This window comes from Protopterus annectens, chromosome 2.part2, assembly GCF_019279795.1.
Source record: "Protopterus annectens isolate FY-2018-M chromosome 2.part2, PAN1.0, whole genome shotgun sequence".
In the NCBI taxonomy this organism is placed as follows: Eukaryota; Metazoa; Chordata; order Ceratodontiformes; family Protopteridae; genus Protopterus; species Protopterus annectens.
This window is the reverse complement of record NC_056730.1, coordinates 112,268,194-112,280,896: the sequence shown is the minus strand read 5'-3', so window position 1 is coordinate 112,280,896 and position 12,703 is coordinate 112,268,194.

Below are 12,703 nucleotides of genomic sequence, written 5' to 3'. Positions count from 1 at the left end.
CTGATTTTCCTGTTGACCAGAGAGTTTCTGGTATATTCTGTAAGGCATTCTCTTCCTCCTTCAATAGGAGTGCTAATCAGCTGTCCTTGCTAGACTGCAAGTGTACAGCCGGGTGGGTCTGAGTTATCCAATTCAGCTTCTGCACTTGTATTCCCTGTTCTGACAGTTCTAACTCTGTCTGTTTTTCCCATCTCGTGACTTTTTCTCCTAAGTCTACCCATTTTACATTCTTGTCCTTAGTTAAGCTAACAAGTGGTAATTGATTAGATTTATAAAGTGCAAAGAACTCCTGGGGCAACAAACAGCTGGCTACACTGTTCCCTTCTGTGTCCCAGTACAGATTACGTAATACCAGTCTGTTTGCATGATTTCTAAACAATTCTTGCTCATATTCCTTATCAGGTCCTGGTGTATTACAATAATACAGAGTACAGTGCAACAAATGCTGTTTATCAATGTCGAGGGAGGGGAACTTGCTGATGGCTACGTTCATCAACTTCTCAGTCACTGCCCCTGGATCAGTCATAACCAAGTCCTGGCTGTAACAATAAAATATTTTACCCTCCAATTGCACTGCAAAGGTATCAATTTGTCGCTGTGCTTCCATACCCTGCATAGTCGGAACTACTGCTATACCAAATAGCTGCATAAGGTCTCTGCCCAAGAGATTTACTGGGCATTCTGCAGATACAACAATTTTGCTTTTCTGGGTCAATCCTGAAACAAGATCAGTTATCACAATATTATGGGAGAGGGGCTCCCGATACAGCTGTCCATTAGCTGCTTTCACTAATATGTAATCAGGTGACTCTGAATTCTCTGGCAGTTTGGAGGGATGTACCAGGGTCTGTGATGCCCCTGAGTCACACAAGAATCTGACTTCCCTCCCTTCTACCAGGAGTGTAACTTCTGGTTTCGTGTGTGCTAAATAGAGCTCTAAGCTCAATAAAGTCAAATCCAATATTTCATTTTCTTCACTATCCGTGACTTCTTGCACTTCCTCTATTTCTTCTGTCGCATTCTCTACTCCCTCTATCACATACTCATTTGTCCTTTATCCGCTATCCCCTTCTAATAATTCCTGACTATCATATAGTCAGTCCTCACCCTCCTTATCGTCCATGGTTGCTTTCTTGTTTTTCTTGCAATCCCTTGCCAAGTGTCCTTTCTTACCGCATTTAAAACATTTACCCCTTTTCTTTTGCCCTTCAAAGTCCTCTGATCGTTGATCAGATTGTTTGTTTCAATGGGCATTTTTTCTTGCCCTTTTTCACGGACTGTACTACATAAACTTCTGCTCCATCTTCTACAGAAAATACTTGAGCTTTCTTTTTCTTTTTGCTATTAAAATGCCTTTAGGCATGTCTAGCATATTCAAGCAATGACTGTAACCTGCTTGTACGATGATCTACCATGTGTTTTGTAACAAAGCTGCTTATAGGTGCAATACTGCCTTTCAAAAATGCATTCTTTAACTGCTGCTCATATGGGGAATCATGTGTCTGGTCTTCAGGAACCTGCATTCCACAATGATTATTAAAATATTCTAATAGTCTGGCATAATATCGGCCAACAGTTTCACCTTCCTGTTGAATGCATTGATTAATGCAAGTCCAGTCCACCCTAGGCTTCCATTTCTCAGAGATTCGGTCTGTAAGACCTTTCACTCTGTTGTCTAATTCTGCGCTGCTATGTGGAAGGTGCCTGAGCGCAATATCACAGGGATTACAGTCGCCACTAATCATGTGCCAATCTGGTCCCACAATTTGTCTGACTACTTTTTCTACCTCTTCTCTGTTTAAATTATAACTCAGCCTCATTCCTTGCAAATCTTCTAAGAACTTTCTAAAATTAACTTGTGGATGGGGAATTCCCTCAGTGGCTTTCCGGATGTCTTCCGGATTCCAGGGTCTATACACTAGAATAGTTGGGTCCTGACCTTCTTGCCTGCCTGAGGATTAGGCACTTCTATAAGTGGGCATATTTCTTCTTCACTCATAAATAATGAATTTCTACCCATTTGATATAACTCAAAGTCCCCCTTTTGAGTTTTCTGCCCATGTTCGAGACCTTGTCTAGATGGGATCTCTAATAAACGGTTTCACTTTTGTAGTGTCTCTACTCACAGTGACAGTAGGATATCACGGGGGTGGACTAATTTGTTCACTTGCCTCATATTCTGGTAAAGGAGGCAGAGGGGCTGACGCTATTACTAAGTTATTGTCCTCCTTATCTAAAAACATTGCCTTTGAATTATTACTCTTTTGTTCCCTTCGGTTTACTTCCTCAATCCACCTGTGTGCCTGAGGAATTCCTAATTGATGTTGTTTTTTTACCCGACCTCTAGAATCGGTTTTAAGCTGTTTGACACGTTTGACAAGTGAGGATTTTTCTATTTTCCCATCAAATTCATACTTATTAACCCATTTTGAGTAGTATTTAATATTATCAGCACGCTGTGACTGCATGTATTTCGCGTCTTCGGTTAACGGCGGATTTTGGGACCTTTTTGTACAATTATTACCCATTTTGTTCTACCCTTTTAATCATTACGTAACACCTTATTTTTAATGTGGTACCACGGATGTTTTTATAGTCTCTTCAGAATGACTGCCTACCTGCTCTGTTTCCCTGATCTATGACAAGACAGTAATCTTTCTGTCCCTGACTCATAAATAAAGTCTTAACAGAACAAATACAAATCCAGTCCCTGATCTAAAACAGAAAAAGAAGGTAGATTCACCTTACATGAGCCTTCGTGATTGATTGCCTGGTTCGAGTAAATCCGTCCTTCAGTCACAGATCAGAAAGTGGCTGGCCTCTTTTGTACGACAATTCAGTCGGAGGACTTTTCAAATAAGAAGAACCGATGTAGTTTCTTCCCTGTACGGTTTCAAGCCACCTGGCCTGTCTGATCCGAGGCGAAGTGAAGGTTTCTGGTCCAAAGGAGCAATCTGTCAAAGGAAAAAACTTCAAAGACCAATACACGTAAGGTTCAGTTAAGGCACTTTAATTTACTTACAGCAAGGAGACAAAAACATGCAAATACAAGGATTTGTCTAACTACTAACAGGAAGTATGTTCATTCTTATACTATTTTACAAGACATGGCCTTCTAAGCTGACATAATCAAACACAACTTTTAGCATTGTTCTACAGCAGATGTTACTTCAGATTTTCTGCTGACATGACTAGATTTGTGAGAAACTTTTCAGAAAAACAACCTGGCCTTAGTGACTATTAAACCGTTTACAAGCGTCTGTTGTACAGTGTTACTTTTCAAGGTACTCTTCTAATACAGACACAAGCAAATGCTGATTGCAGTTCATATTTTCATGCAGGCTTTGTACTAATTATCTGTAACTTCTACAGCTGTGTATTTTCTCATGGCACAGCGGAACTTCTTGTCTAAGTTTCATACAAGTAGTATTGTTCTATTCATTATTTTCCTAACGCAAGCAGAAATCACCTGCTTCTCAGTAAATTTCCAAGGCACAAGCAAGATTTTAGCTAACAGTACAACGTCAGAAAGCAACTGCAGTTTGTTCAGATTTATGCAGTATGAAATAGAATAAATGTGTTAACCCTTTTCAAGCTCTAAATGCACTAAGCATATTGCTAATACACACATTAATACATATTTTTCTAACAGTGTTCATTTCTATATGTTGGGATACTTTATTTTTTAATTTTATTTATAATTCATGTTATGTATTTCCCATTAGTTGGTTAGAACTACTGATTAATGCAGTTAGAATAATAGGGAAGGACAGTGGAATTGTGTTTTTTTAAACATTTTTGTCATGTTAGAACCTCCAGTCATTTGAAGATGACATATGGTTAGGTGTTAACACAGTTTGGATTAAAATAACAGAGGTTAACATTTAGCGGAAAAATTATTGTAACTTTTTTGGGTGGGTAATACTAGATTTGCAATGAGAAAACTAATTTCTATATTGAATCAGTGTATGCATGTCATTGGTTCATAGGTGTGTACTAGGCTAACGGCTACGGAGCCTGCATAAGCCTAGCCCAAGAATACTCCCAGGCATCTTGCTGCCAGACATTAGTTTCCTGTGCCCCTGTCGAGCAAGGCCATTGAAGTGATCCCAGGGGTGAATTTCCCGTTATCCATCCACTCATTAAGAATTTTCTTGAAGAAGGTTAGTGAGGTGCTCTGCTTGATGTGAATGAGGAGTTTATTCCAAAGTATGGGAAGTCTCTGGGTTAGGAACCTGTCCCTCCAGCAGGTTTTGTTTATTGTAGTGATGAGGTTAAGGTCCTTAGAGCATGTGGCATGGAGGGATTGAGATTTTTTCAGACGAAGCATGTCTAACAACACTGGGTCAGACATGGCTTTGTATGTCAAGCAGAGATTTCCTCTAAGTAGGTGATATGAGATGGAGTATAGCTGGACTTTTTTGAGTCTTTCTGTATAGGGCATGTGTTTGAGTCCTAAGATCTTTGTGAGGAACTTTTATGGCCTCTCCAGTTGTTGAAGGTGTCTAGTGAGGTACATGCTGAATGGGGCATTGTACTCTATAATAGGTCTAATGAGGGACGCGAAGAGAAGGATTATGACTTCTTTTTTCCTGGATGAGAAACCTTTTGTAATGAGGTGTGCCATGTAAAAGGGCTTTCTAATGACAGTGGCAACATGGTTGTCAAAGAAGAGGTTGCTATCTACCTGTGTCCCCAGATCTCTTATCACACCTTCAGAGATAAGTGGACTACCATCAATGTGGTAGTTTGTGGGGCACCGTGTTCTTCCCAAAGGGAATGACGATGCACTTTTTAGCATTAAGCTTAAGGCCATGGCTCTGGCACCAGTCATTGGTCTCTGTGAGGCCCTCTTATAGAATGTCTACATCAGCTTGAGAATCAATAATAGCTCCCAGTTTGCAGTCATCCCCAAATGTAGTTATCCAGAGTTCCTTGAACTTCAGAGAAGTAGATGCCAAACAGGAGAGGACCCAGGACCGATCCTTATGGGACTCCACTTGTTACTGCCCAGTAGTCAGATTTGGAGTCCACTACTTTCATCGTGTGGGTTCTATCAGTGAGCCAGTTGGCAACCCATCTTATGATGTAGGGGTTTATGCCTAGGTCGGTGAGTCTATCAATGATTCCTGAGTGGGGGATGGTGTCAAAGGACTTGGGAAGATCAAAGTAGGCTGTGTGGACTACCTTGGCTTCATCCACCACTCTAGTGACAGATTTGAAGAAGTCTATCAGGTTGAGCAGGCATGATCTACCCTTCACAAACCCAAACTGCATGGGGTCCAGAGTTTGAAGGTTCCCTATCTCCCTATTCATAAGGTCCATAATGATATATTCCATAGCCTTACATATCAGGCTAATCAGGCTAATGGGGCAGTAGTTCCCAGAGTCTGTAGTCGCTCCCCCTTTGTGGAGTGGAATGACTGTAGCAGTGCACCATTCGGTGGTAAAAAAGTCTGAAGTAAGGCTGTGATTGAACAGGGCACTCAGGCATGGTGCCAGTTCATTTTGTAATTCATGTAGAACACAGCCAGGTATATTATCAGGTCCCACAGAAGCTATATTCTTGGCTTTGGACAGTGCAGTTTCTACCTGTGCAGTCATGATATTAGGGATTTGGCATTCCTCAGGTATTGGGATAGGCCCTTTAGGGGGTGAAGGGGGAGGCAAAGTTTGCACTGAATCTGTTGGGCAAGATAGTGGCAATATCATTTGGCTCAGTACAAGTGGTGCCGTTGTGCAGTAGCTCAGAGCAAATCTGCGCATTGTTATGCAGATTCTTGATATAACTAAAGAATGCCATGTGGTTATCTTTAGTATCTGTATCAATTTTGTTTTCATAACTAGTTTTAGAGGATTTGATGAAGGATCTCAGTTTTATGCTGAAGTTAACAAGGGAGTTTTCCAGTCTTGGGACTTTACCCTTTTCTGCAACAGTTTTATCCTTCTGTTGTAGAGTTTTTTTAATGGCAGGGGACCACCAGATTGGCTTCCTTTTTTTTGTTGGAGAGCATCAGTTCTGTTTGGTATGGCCCATTCCATGCATTTGTGTATATGGTCATACAATGCATTGGTGTATGATTCAGCAGCCATGCACCCATTGTCCATTTGCATGGGTGACATGAAGTTTGCCACTTCTGTTTTTAGATGCTCAAAATTGACTTTGGAGAAGTTTTTCACGGTGGTTTCCTTCTTGAGGGGTGAGGGTGGTATGTGGATATACATGGTGATTAACTTGTGGTCAGATCTAACCAGGGAGGAGTTGATTGCTGGTGTAGAGCAATGGTCCCCCATGTTTGTAATGACCAGGTCAAGGATGTTTCTACCTCTGGTGAGGGTGAGAATGAGTTGGTTCAGGGCATTGGAATTAATAAATTCCAGAAAACGTTGGTCAAATGAGTTTTAAGCAGCAGTCTCTGATTACACTGAGGTGTTAAGGGGGAACTGCAAATTGGTTAAAAGAATGATTGTAATGCTTTTATTGCTGTTAACAGAACCACCTTCTGTAAATACTCCCTTGCTCCAAATAAACTGATTATATATCAATAAGGAATGTTTTTGATGATTTTCATTATACTCAGCTAAGGTCACTTGTTTGTGTGTTTCAATAAAGGATATTCCATTTTTAATTCAGCTGTGGACTACCTACCATTTTCTATTTTATTATTTTTATAGCAGATATTTTGCAGTTTGATTTTTATTAATGAACTTGGTGCTTAACATAATTCAGGAAGAGAACATCACACCCACCACACTGCTAAGTTTCTTCTTGGTTAGTTAGGAATTTTCTAGAGGTTATGTGAGTAGGATGTTAGTGTGAGCATTACTGCCTGCCTCTGTCTATCAGAGCCATGGGGGCTAGACCCAGGGTGAATTTCCAAATTCTCATCCATTGTTTAAGGTTACATTTAAAACGGTTAGGGACGGACTCTTTCACATGAATAAGGAACCTGTTCCAAAGCATGGGAAACCTCTGAGACACATAACTGTCTCGTCAATATGTCTTATTTATGTCACAAGCAAAATTCAAATCCTTGTACCTAGTGGTTCTACAGCTGTTGGTTTTGAGGATGTGCAAAAAGGTTGGTCAGAGCTGGATCTGAGGATGCCTTGCATGCCAAGCATAGATTTCCTCTTAGTAGTGTTTAGAAGTCAGACTACAGATAGAGGGCTTTAAGGTGATCCATATAGGCCAATGTGTTTACACCCTGGATTCTCCTGGTAAGTCCTAACATGGACAATCAAAGGCCCTTGACTTTAGCCTTTAACTCTGAGACATAGATGCCAAATAGGAGCAGTCCCAGCACATAGCCCTGAGGTACCTGCTAGTGACTGGTCTCTTAGTGGAGTTTGTATCACCAGTCCTGACTTCTTGGATCCTGTCTGTGAGACAGCAGGTAATCCAGTGAGTCATGTAGGGGTTTATGCCCAGTTCTATGAGTTTGTCAACTATACTCAAGTGAGGTTTTGTATCAAATACCGTAGCCAGGACCAGGTAGGTGGTATGCAATATTTTTCCCACATCCATTGCCTCTGTGACCTTCCCAAACAAGTCCACCAGGTTTAGTACGCCTGATCTTCCCTTGACAGAAAGCAAACTGGGTGGGGTCCAGTGTGTAAAAGTTACCCATGTCTTTGCTGTTCATTTCCATGATAATTCGTTTCGTGGCTTTGCATATTAAACTAGTCAGACTAATTGGTCTGTAGTTTCTGGGGTCGGTTGATTGTCTACCCTTGTGAAATGGGATAACTGCTGCAGTCCTCCACTTTCATGGTAGAAAGCCTGCTTTGAGGCTATAGTTGAAAAGTGATTCAAGAGGTTCTGATAGGTCATGTTTCATATTATTAAGGAGGCATTCTGGAGGCCCACTGAGGATGTGTTTTTGGCCTTAGCGAGTGCCAACAGGACCTGCTCTGTGTTAATAGTTGGAAGGATTGTGCTAGTAGGCATTTTATGGGAGGAGTTGGGGGGTGGAGGGCAAAGTTTGAGCTGAACTTATCAGCAAATGTCGCTCTGCTCAGTGAAGGTGGCACCACTGACCACCAGTTTGGCATGCTGGTGAGTGATGCCTTTGATGTTTCAGAAATGGCTGTATAAGGCCTTGTGGTTGTGTTAAGCCTGTGAGGCAATCTTGACCTCATAATTCACCTTGTTGGACTATTGCTGGTTAATTAGTGAGCTCTTATCATTATGAGAGTTGTTCTTCCTGATTTTAGCCATGACTCAGAGTCTCATTTTACGTGCCTTAAGTTTTGCCTTCAGTTTTGCATTCTATTCCCCTATCCATTGCTGATGTTCTTGCTCAGAGTCTGCCTAGAATGCCACATCATCTGCATAGACAACTTTTGTTGCTCTGTCCCCTTCAACTTGTTTCCTAATGTAGTCCATCACTGAAATGAACAGCAGTTGGCTCAGAGATGAACCCAGAGATAAACATTTTATTTAGACATATTTCAAAATTTCATTCAGACATATTTATCCCTAAAAAAATCTGAGTGAAGTGTTTAATGGTCTCCCAGTGCTATGCTGTGGTGTCTGCTGACAGCTGCTAATGCTGTAGTAGAAGACTAGAGCTTAACGGCAGTGAGGGATGCTTAAAAAAACTTGATATGCACCTTTCTAACATCAGGAAAATGTTAATAAGCCTGTCTTTTGCTGATTTCAATGCATAATCTCTGCATTCCATACACTGCATATAAGATTATTATTGGGTCACTGGTCATAACTGGCTTATTATATGTTCAAGACATAGATGCCAAAGAAATTCACCTTGACAGCAAAGCTCAAGAGGTAAATCTTTGCATCAATGTCGAGAACACAAAATTAAAGGTTATGATCAGGCCTCCGATTATAATTCTTTGAGTACATGGAGCATTTTATGTTCCATATACTATTAGTTACAGAAAAAAATACTAATAAGTATTTTATTGGCTTTCAAAGCCATGAAGCATTTAAAGAGCACTGTTAAAAAGACAGTGTAAAACAGTCTGCTATGTTTACATTTAACGGTGCCATTAATATCAACTTACCAGATTTTCAAAGAATGTCCAAATAATTGCCTCATAAGTTTGGTCTATTCCTTATAATATCCATAGTTTTTGAATAAATTACTGAGGATTGAATTCAGAAAATAATAACATACATTTCAGTTTCAGACTTTGTTTTCTTCAGAAAATGTGGGTGAATACACATCTTGTTATTCTAGCTACTTTCTAAGTTTATAACTGTAAGTCAAGGACACATTACTAGTATGGACAGCAGGCAAACATATATATTTTTTATTTTCCCCTATTTTTGCTGGTCAGTACGTGTATATCTGACTGCCTAGCATGAAACCCAACCTTAACAAATTAAGCAGTGGGTGCTTGAAATTTGTTAAGGTTGGGTCTCGCACTATAGCAGCAATTTTTTTTATTTTTCTGGATATCAGAGCATAATCAACATGCTCCATACACTACATCATTATTATTATTATTATCATCACTAATATAATTATCATTTATTATTACTTATAACATAACAAATGTATGCACAAGTTAGTGTAGCCAATCAATCTGCAACTTTTTTGGGAGAAAACTGGAGCACTCAGTGAAAACTCGTTCACAGACAGAAAGAACATGCAAAACCCTATGCAGACAGTGACAGAATAACAGGCTTAAACTGCAGATCTGCCATGCAGAGATCATACCTCTAAGCCACATTGCTGCCTGTGTTTGGCTATATCTACTTGCTCATCATACAAATGTGGAACATGAGATTTGACTGATCCAGGTGTACACGTAAAAATCTAAAATGTATATAGCAATCATGTAGTCACAGTGCAGTGTAGAGTACTCCTGTAAAATATGTTCTGCAATATCTCACTCTGATCATCATTATGTAGAATGTACTAGTTTCTGCTCTGTTCATTATCGCTGTTACTTTTTAGAATAGCATTGTATGGTTTACTATCTTAATCTTGAAGGCAAATTTTTTTGCCATCTATACAATGAATGAAAATCCCGCAACTGAATACAAAATCTAGCCTATGTCAAACATCATAAACACGACATTCAACGTACCAGACTTCCTTTTTCAAAAGTCCACATGTCCTTTTATGTTTCAGCAGGGGGCAAGCCCCTCTGCACCCCCAAACCCCCTGCAAATTATATATATATATATATATATATACCGACTCTGAGATCGCACTACAGTGAAGAAAGGGGTAAGTTCCCTGATCTTCACTGTACCATGATCTCCGTTCACAATGGTGAACTCATAATAATGAATCAAGCTTTACATTCATTATTATGAAGTCATAGTAATCCAGTTCGGCATTGTGCAACTTTGAAAACTGCCTTCCGCCCACACGACTTTCACACTAAAGCCTTCACAATTTTGATTGTAAGCCGTATTGTATACCATTCTATTTATGAAACTGTTTACATTATTTGTATGTATGCTGATGTGCAGGCTTACAAGTGACACTGGGGAAACAAAGCTGGTAAATCTGTTCTAATAAATATGACAATATGACTCAGGATTTGGTGAAGTAAAGTTTAAGTCTATACTGCCCATAATCTTATTTTGCCTACATTCAAGATTTAGGTGCTAGACTGCCAACTGAGGGGATGATTACTAGTGGTGACTACAGACAAGATGACCTCAGAGGAAAAGATAAAGAATCAGTTTAGCACCTGATTTTTTCTCAGTGTTGACTAAGTGTTGATCAAGGTATTTAAGCCAATGAACCAAAGCAAGACTAGTTAGTCAGGGATGATATCCATGTTTTATGTGCCATAGTAGAGTGAAGCAGGTACTCACAGTTCACTGCATGGTCAGAATCACATTATGCTAATCAAAAAAAAGAAAGCCTGAACTCCCCCGCCTTTCTCCTGCTTATCTTGCAGTGCAGAAATGGTACAACCTGACAAACCAAAAAAAGTTTCCCTGGAGAATTATAAGTCACCTGACAGGTGGGTACACTGGTGCACTGCTTCAATAAAATTTCAGACCCAAGATGTAAGGAGCCAGAGAGTGATATTAGTGAATAATTAGATACCTGCTGCTTGGTAAGAACAAAATGTTTCCTTTTACTCTCTGAGTGTATCAGCATTCATAAGGAACACATGAATAAGACAGCGTAGACCATATGAATGTGTTGGGGATGGACAGTGGATAATTGTTATAAAGCAAATGAGGCAGACTCTAGGAAATTATGGTGGGGGGACACTTCTAGAGTTAATTAATGTAGACATAACCTCCAGTTATGGCTACATTCAAGAATTTGCATTTTTGACAGCCATTGTGAAACTGCAGCTTTCCTTTTGACCACAACTTAGATAGCACAATCCTGCACATGCCCATTTCTATACTAATTGTGGGACCTCAGCTCATTTCATGATTGTATTATGGGTTACATCTTTTGGCACACTCCAGTATAGTCTGACACTGTGTGCTCTAAAACCTAATATCAAATCAAGTCCTTTTTCTGTTTTCTTCAAATCATTTGCCAGTGTGAGTGCATCAGACAAAGATGCATTGAAATGCTAAAATGATCAGCAAAGTCTTTTCTCAGAAATGATGTTTCTGGAAAGCATGTGCCTTAATATGTTGTTTTTTTTTCTCCTCCTGTACTTAATGTATATGCCCTACAGTGAAAACAATACAGGACTCCATTTATGGTAAGATCATAACTGAAATTCCATTAGCTGAATGAAAAACGAATAATAAAAGGAGATGACGTGTCAGTAATGTAAAGAGCAAACATTTTTGTATGCAAGGAAATTCGCTTCTCTCCAGTGCAGAGTGAGACCTTCCCTGAAAATCTAACAAATGACTACCACAAATTAAAGCATCTGAAAGTCAGAATTACATGCCTGTCTTTATAGTGTTTTATTGACCAATGACAGAGCATCTCAGGAGATATTTCTGGCAGTTCATGATGGATGTTGGAGCTTACTCTGAAGGAAATCTTTCATTCACTTTAGACAGATAACTTTATCTTACATACATTTTCATTCACTCTGCATGCAGACAGGTGAGTTACGGCAGTTGCAGGGAAGTAGTGAAAGTAATTTGCTATTTCAAAAAGAGTTTTGTGCTTTGAAAACAATTTGTGATATGAAGCACCAGAGGTTTTATAGGTTTTATCATCACTTTTATGCAGGTAATTACTGTTAAAACTCTTGACCTAAGGACATGGTCTTTGAACAAGTCTGGCTACCTCAGTTTAATCCTTTCAGTGTGAGGTCCAAACTTACAACATGTTCTAGATTCTTCACTCTTTAAATAAACATAGTGTCCAAAATATATTGCCTATAAAAACACTGTAATATCTGATCATATGCATTCTTAAAGCAGACTGCAGTTCTTGCAACTGAATGTGCAATATTGGTTCTGTACATGTGTTGTACCTGGTAAAGTTCCATCCCCTATTCCAAATCCATACCAACTCTGACCACTCTTGCATCTAACTGGCCATAAAATGCAACTAGCTCTTCACAAATTCTTACCTAACTATCCCCTACCCCTCACAACTATCTCTGTGACTTGTATCATGTAGACCTTCTCAATACTCCATAATTTGTAACCTCCATCATCATATAATCCATTCCCTCTCTTCTACTTAATATTCAGATTTAGCTGACTCTTTTGAAACAACTAATATTTTACTGTATCTTTTGTCCACTGTATCATGTTTTGATTAACCGTCTTCTCCAT